Below are 7,872 nucleotides of genomic sequence, written 5' to 3'. Positions count from 1 at the left end.
CGACGATGTGTTAAATGCTAATCCAACATCTTTCGAAACAAGCCACGATTTTGTTTAAACATTTTTAAAAGCAACCAAACAAACGTCTGGTTATCCAGAAAAATAGGAGTGTTTTTCTTTTCTCAATAGTTAAGAAAAAAAAAAAAGAGAGTGGGGGGGGGAGGGGGGAGTCGTTGGATAGTTGAATGCTTTTTATTGCACTTGGGCAGCGTGGGGAATGATGTGCCATTGTTCCGGAGGTCTAAGTCACCCCCGCCTCGCGGTCACCCACTGCGCGCCGGGGGAGTCGCGCTCCTTAATGACTTCTGGGCAAGGAGCAAGTCTGGCAAGGCTTCCTGGACTAGGAGCCCTGGGGTGCGACGAGGCACCCCCGCAGTCCCCACCACCTGAAGACTGGGGTAGTCGCCCCGCTTGGCCTGCACACTGAGGGAGAGGGGGGACGCTCAGCAGGCTGGCTCGGTGATTGGCTACTGTAGACAGCGAGGCATGTCAGTGGGGTGCCTTCCTATGCAAACCCCACTATCCTGTCCACCCTTCAGAAGCCCCACAGGCGCTTGCGCGCGGGGAGGAGGGCGCGGGCCCTTGCACGACCCTGTGAGCAGCTTTGTGGGTCTGAGCTCCCTTGGATAGTCCTAAAGCAGGTGGAAGGAAGGCCGGGAGTGATTGTCGCGACCTTTTGGCCCACGCCTGGGGCGGAGAGTTGCAGGGGGACGCCCGTGTTGCCCTGCAAGGCCCGCAAGGAACTTGGCAAGGTGCTGTTGGCCAGCGAGCTGCGTCCAGCTCGGTGCCGTGGCGCCGCGGAGCTGGCCGGGCGGACTGGAAGCCGGATGGAGGTGGGGCCGGGCGGGGGCCGCGGCGGCGGGGAGGCGCTTTCCCGGCGTGCAGAGCTCTATTGTTACATAAAAGTGCCGAGGCCGGCTCCTCCCGAGCGGAAAACCACCTGTGTGCCCCAGACGGGCGGTGGGGCTGTGGCCGGAAGGCGCGGGTCCTGATCCGGCCTCCCCTCCTCACCCCCCACCGACCCCAGCGGAAAAGAGGCCGCGCTTTGTCCCGCCGCTGCCCGCGAGGCGGAAGCGGGGACCGCGGCCGGTCCTGCGTTGCGCCCACTCTGAAGGAGCTTGGGCGCCTAAGGTCCTGGCGTCCCCCAGCACGACGCCGGGGCTCCAGGGTCCCGCCTGTGGACGCCCCCGCTGCGATTTGTGGACGCCCCCGCTGCGATTTGCATTTTTAGTCACTCGTTCCTTTCCTGCTTTGGAAAATGTAGGACTACGAGAAACAAAAAAGGCAGATTCGAAACCCAAGTTGCCAATTTGGAGCTTTGCTGCAGGCAGGCCGCGCCGGGAGGAACATGTTCCATGAAACAGGGGGTTGCCTGGAGCCTCTCAGAACCTTGGGGATGGGGGCAGCCCTTAGAGCAAAACGCCCATATTTCACTGGATAGCTTCCAGTTCCGATTGGGGGGGGGGGGGCTCGAGCTCGAACTGATGCCCCCCGAAGCCTTCCCCTATCCGTTAACAGACATTCCCCACCCCGAGTCCTGGCAGTCTTTGGGACCCCCGCCTGGGAAAAGGGAGCAGAAATGAGAAAAAGCATATCCAACCCAGGATCTCCAAGAGAAGAGAAAAATAAACAGCCTTCTGTATATCTATTTGTAAAGTGAAGCCATTTCGGTTTTGTGCCCGGGTCTGGCACAACTCAAAACATTGAATTCTGCTCAGCTTTTTGAACCCTCGGGTAATGAAGCATCCCTTATTCTCAGTTTTATTAACTGGATTCTGATCAGGGGCCTAAGGAGAGCGTCATAAAGGGCCTCCAAACCCCCACTTCCTCCTAGAAGGGTGACCTTGGTTAAATTTAGCTGCTTTAAATGACAGTTCTTGCTGTCATTAAAAAAAAAATCATTTCTTTTGTAGGGATGCTGTGTTAAGTAAGCACAGTAAAATGCTTGATCATTGTTGGGGTCTAGTATTAGCTGTTGGTAGTATTTTTTCTTTTAATCGTTTGAAGTGACAACTTGCAAAAACGGCCTGAATCATGTAGTAGGAATCTTTCCATCCCAAAGACACTCTTGACAGCTGCCTTACAATCCCACCATGTCCCCATTACAGCAAACCTTTTGACAGTACTATCCTAACAATGGGTTCCACTCCAGTATAGCTGTCCAAGGAGGCACTGACAAGCCAATGTTCAAAATTCTATAGCAAAGTTAACAGAGTAGACCCAACTATAACTCTGTCTTCAACTGTACCAAAGTGATAGAATGTTACATACATAATTTTGGCCTCTTTTCAGAAATCCAATGTAAATTATTTCCATTCACAGAGATGAAGGACTTTGCAGGAGGTCTTTTAGCAGTAAAGATCAGGGGTTGCTGATTACTAGGATCATGGGGTGCGGTGGATGGCATAGTCACCTCCACATACTGTTTCTTGAGAAAATGTGGAGGATTTAAAGGTCTTCATGTTGAAACTTGACCATCAACCTTAGTCTCAGATTACTCGGTTGCATCTACCCTACAGACTGTCAGAAATAGGAGGTGAGGCCTCTTTCCCTGTTCCTGTTACAAACCATTGCTTTTCAGTTGCACTCGCTCTTTATTAGTCAACCATTCACTAGATGAAGCTTTTTTTTTTTCTTTCCTTAGAATGTGCCCTAGATTCTTGTCCTCTCAAACTACGATTACTTATCTAGTAGCACCTGGGCCACGGTTTAAATCGTACACAGTCTGTGTCTAACCAGTACTGTGTTAGAGAAAGTCACTGGGCCTCATTCGTGCAATCATATTCTAGGTTACAAGAAATCCACAGAGAAGACCAGTTGGCTTTCCTGAGGCTTACATTCATATAGGGACAGACAGTAAACAAAATAATGATTCTGTTAGAAGTTATACTGCTATGTAGAAAAATTAAAGCAAGAAAGAGCATTGTGTAAAATTAGGAATATCTATATCCCTCAAAGGCCAAACTGACACTCTAAAAAAGCATAGGGTTCAAAGTGGTTGTTCAAAAGATGATAAACTAAAACAAAACAAAAAATACTGCTTCATTGCTGCATACAGCTGACTGGATGCTGGGATCTTGTCTCCAGTATTAGTCTCTCAGGAAAAGCTTTCTCAGGAGCTAAGCATGGTAGGATAGGAAGAACCATGGGCTTCCTTATTTTCATAGATTCCACATGCCTTCTAGGGTATTGTTCCTGTGGGGTGGGGGTGGGAGGGTGAGGGGACTGGGTTGAAGTATGGAGAACATAGCAGGTCTTTTATCAGTGCGGAGATGCCTTTGGGAAGTCCTGGTTTCCCTATGTGTACAGGCATCAAGCTCCTGCTGTTGACTTCTCCTGGTATATCCCTTGGAAGTCTCCTAAAAGTGGCTAGGCTTTTGATTATAAATTTTCTGTGGGCCAGCAGAGTCCAAATTTGCCAGGGCCCTTAGGATTTACAAGACCCAAGCAAGTTAGCAAGACCTTTAATCTTCTTGGAGTAATCTTGCTGAATATAATGACATTAACACATCATGTGAAAATAGTTAAACAGATTTTCAGTGAATAAGGAGTTTTGGAAGATTTGGCTTAAACATAATCTCTTAATATATTCAAGGTTTACTCTTCAAGCTTCCAAGGGAGACTCCAGAAGTGACAGTGACATTTGGAACAGGTACACCTCACACTCCCATTTAACTATTTGAAAGACACAGTTGGAAATCATCCAATTGAAAATTAAAAAAAATACATAGGGGTGCAGAAATTTTACCCTTAGGTTTCCTTCCTCAAATAATTAGCCAGAAGTTATGTCTGAACAGCAGTAACTTGACCCAAGGAGCCTGAAGAACTGACAATAGGCTGTACAGAGAGAAAGCTAGGGTTTCAAGTAGCTCCCAATTCAGATATCACCAGAGCAGCCCCAGAAAACAGCAATCCTGGTTTGCAATCAACTTGCTTCTCTACCAGCTTTGCTGCATGAGCTGAGAAGCTACTAGGCCTTCTTGAATTTGGGTTAATGATTTCTCTAAACCATGTGGGGGTAAGCAGACAGCCAGGTTAGGTTAAACTGCAGGGAAGAAGTGACTTAGGCTGCGGTCACCCATCCTCCACAGGCACCTGGGCCTGGTAAGAGTGTCCCAGCTTTGTTAAAAGCAAAATGACACTTTGCACCTTGGGGGCGGGGGGGGGGGGAGGGGAATGGACTTAAGTGAAAATATAAACTAAGCATGCTGAAAGGCAGATGATAGCCAATTGGACTATGCTTTCAGAAGTAATTGTGGTTGTCATTTCCATTTTCTATCACGTGATACGATGCTCATTGATTTACATTTGGGATCTCATAGAAACTTGATCTACAATATAGCAAGGAAATGCATTGAAAGATAATGTCAATTTCTTCTGCCAGCTCTTTTCAATTCCATTCCTCCCATTAGGAAAATATTCATTGATTTTTTTAACCTTCTGTTCTCACAAAATAGGAAATAGAAAAGTATATGTAAATAAATAAATCTCCAGGATACTGACATTTCTGCAGTACCGCCAAGCCCATTTGCCTTTTTCTGTTTAAAATTTGGCAAAGATGCTACTGCACCTTGCAATCCCATACTTTCTGAAGTTCCACGTATAGTTTTTAGTGGCAAAAATATGGCTTACATTGCTTTCCAGAGAGACAAGGAACTGCACATGATCAACTGCACATAATACCACGTGTGCAGCACCCTGGGAAAAGCTGTGATGTATCTTTGAGCTGTGTGTTTGCCTCTACCTCCCATATTTCCTCTGGTAACTTTCCTTCTCACCATGTGTTCCTGTATTCATTGGCCCAGGTATTAGAATACATATTACTGTTGTGTAAGAGAATTGGTTACTTTTCTAATTGGATACTATTTCCTCCTACCCAGTTTTTGCATCAGTAGTCACTGGAAAAATGGTTCTTCACAAAACAAGGAGGGCTCTTTAGCTCAGTTTCTCAAATTTAACTCATGAAGTCTCTAGGAGTATATGGGTAGAATCCCCAAAAGTCCTCAGAATCCAATCTAACCAATATTACTTTAGGCCATTTTGTGGATTAATTTATAAAAACTATTGCTTCCTATATCATGAACATAACAACAGTATGGTTATAGTTTATTTGTACCGGAGTTTGTTCATATTAAGTGTGACTGCTAACCCTTCAAAGGAGGTAGACTATTACTGCATTATTTTAAGAGGGAAACCCTGTCCTCAAATGTTAGGTTTTAAGCTTCAATCTACCCTCATGTCTGTCTCTTTAAACCTCTTTAATTCCTAGTGCATCCTACCTATTCAGAGTGGCACTAAAGCATGACATTGTACAGCCTGTTAGGAATTCAACCTGTTATATAATGGCAGCAGTTACGCAGGTTGTTAAATTTTACCTTACTTGTCCAACCAGGATTTCTGGAGTCAGACCAACCTGGAATCTAATCTGAGGTCAGCTGCATGTGAGAGAAATCAGCTAATCTCCTTGTGCCTCACTTTTCTCATCTGGAAGATGGGAATTTGACCCCACTGGTCTGCTGCAAACAATGAGTTTTAGAAGTAAACATGTAGGATTAATCTGAAGACAATACAATTCATTATCTTTTACTTGCTTTTACTGGCTACACTCTTACTAAATGTTTATTAACCTTGCTGGACAGAGTTGATTCTATAATGAAAACCACTGCAGTGTGAATTTAGCTTTGTTCAGATAAACAAGGCATACAAAATTACAGGGGAGCTTTTAAGAAAATCAAGACCCAATTGCTTCATTACTACCTCTCTTGGTTGCTGAGGTAAGCAGTCCAGAAATTAAAGTTTCTTACTATGCCAAGAAACCTGGGTAAATTAGGACATGAAGAATGCCAATGGTACCCCAAGGATTTCCCATCAGTCTAGGACTTGACCCAGTCTGTCACTGCTGGCTTTGGCTCACAGCTGCTCCTGTGGACTGCAGGTTCTATCAGAGGGGGACTGGAAATCTACTGGCCTGAGCCTCATATCTGGTGTCTTTTGGGGTTGTGTCTCCCATGAGAGCATCATGCATTGATTTTCTGAGTCTTTGAATGTAGGAAATCTCATTCTGTGGGAATTTCCTTCCTCTCTCTGACTTCATGCCTTGCTTTTCAGGAGCTTTTAAGATGGAGAGGGGTTAGTTCAGAATTAGATATGAGAGCCACTATCTCATGACTAGAAGGAATCTTTCATTCTGGGTAAGGAAGGCTGTGCTATGAACACAATGTGAAAAAACCCCTACTCCAGAGCAAGAAATCTACCTGCTCAGCAGAGTTTCTACTGTCATTTTTATTATAGAAACTGTATCATTCTAGCAATATATTTAGAATGTATGTACATGTATAATGCCTGTATATATTATGTATGTATATATGTATGTCTAATATGTATAATTTGAACAATATTATGCATCCTTTGGTGTATACTCATCTATACTCACCAAAAGTTTTAGGTTGCTCATCTAAATTTCCAAAGTCTAAATCCCTGCTAGATCTTTACAAAACCTATCTTGCTGGTTTCCCAGGGGAAAGGGCTTCCTGATGGAATTTTTCTGCTCTTTTGTTGTCTACATGGTAATCTATTTTTAAAGTAATTTAGTATAACTACTGTGGTACTCTAATGTTTTAAGGATGGATGGTTAGCTATGACATTTTAATGTGAATGAAGATTTTTTAAATTAGCATAAAGGAGGTTAGAGAAATTATTCCTATTGTTAAAATTGATAGGCTTACAATACATAATTTTTACGGGAGGCATGACATGATCCACAGATCTTGCATAATCAAGATTTAAGAAGGCAGGTACCTCACCTGCATATGTCAGAATGCAGCCTGCCGCCCAGGAGGCTAGGATTTTGCCCCACTAAAAACAAAAGCTGTTGGTTTTGATTTGGGAACATCACTGCATTAGCTTCAGCAGGGTTCTTCATACAGCCTGCTATTTATTGGGGGTACTGAGGGCAGAGAAAAGGGCTATTCTGTGTATAGGTACCTACATAAGATTTTTTGGGTGTGCAGGAGGATCTATTTAAATTTAATATGAGATTTCCTTTCATAGCAGAAGAGGTAGGGTACTCTGTGGAGCTAAGCCTAAATCTAGGATCAGTATCATCAGTTTGCTGATTTTTTTGTTTGTTTTTTGGCCAGTCCTGGGGCTTGGACTCAGGGCCTGAGCACTGTCCCTGGCTTCTTTTTGCTCAAAGCTAGCACTCTGCCACTTAAGCCACTGTGCCATTTCTGGCCGTTTTCTGTATATGTGGTGCTGGGGAATCGAACCCAGGACCTCATGTATACGAGGCAGGCACTCTTGCCACTAGGCCATATCCCCAGCCCGAGTTTGCTGACTTTTAAAAAGTTATATTTTTATTATCATTAAGTAGTTGTACAAAGGAATTACCATTCAACAAATCCATTTTGAATACAATGCATCTTGATGGATGTCACTTCTTTCATCGTTCTCCCCCATCCCTTCCAACCCCACCCCTCCCCTCAATTTTCTTAACTTCATAGGCTATGTATTGAATAGTCTCCCCCGAGGCCCTTTATTTGTCAACCCTCTTCCTTTAACCACTCTTTCACTTTTCAATTACCAGTTTCTTAGTATTCATTTTGTTGGCCTATGAGTTCATTTTCTAGACTGCTTGAATTCTCCCTTGCGAATACCATATTTTGGCTAACACATTGAGGTACACTCACGTACAAACTCACTCTCTTTTACTTGTACATTTATAAATTATTACTAGCTTCCAAATGTGAAAGAAAACATGTGTCTTTTGTCTCTCTGGGCCTGATTTACTTCACCCAGCATAGTTTTTTCCAGGTCCATACATTTCCTTTCTTTTTTTCTTTTACTTTTTGCCAGGCAGAGCTTGAACTCAGG

General features: G+C 44.2%; 1 pseudogene across 1 annotated transcript in view; it reads right to left on the bottom strand.

The window, feature by feature from the left end:
* Positions 1-1,007: 1,007 nt before the first annotated feature.
* The window catches only part of LOC125347522, a 40,246-nt pseudogene continuing 33,381 nt past the window's right edge, over positions 1,008-7,872 (bottom strand). Inside the window, exon 4 of the transcript XR_007210262.1 lies at positions 1,008-1,266. The product of XR_007210262.1 is annotated as a bromodomain-containing protein 7-like (transcript). The remainder of the gene's footprint in view (positions 1,267-7,872) is intronic.

The sequence above is a fragment of the Perognathus longimembris genome, chromosome 1 (assembly GCF_023159225.1).
Source record: "Perognathus longimembris pacificus isolate PPM17 chromosome 1, ASM2315922v1, whole genome shotgun sequence".
Taxonomy (NCBI): Eukaryota; Metazoa; Chordata; class Mammalia; order Rodentia; family Heteromyidae; genus Perognathus; species Perognathus longimembris.
This window is presented reverse-complemented; position numbering and strand designations above follow the sequence as displayed.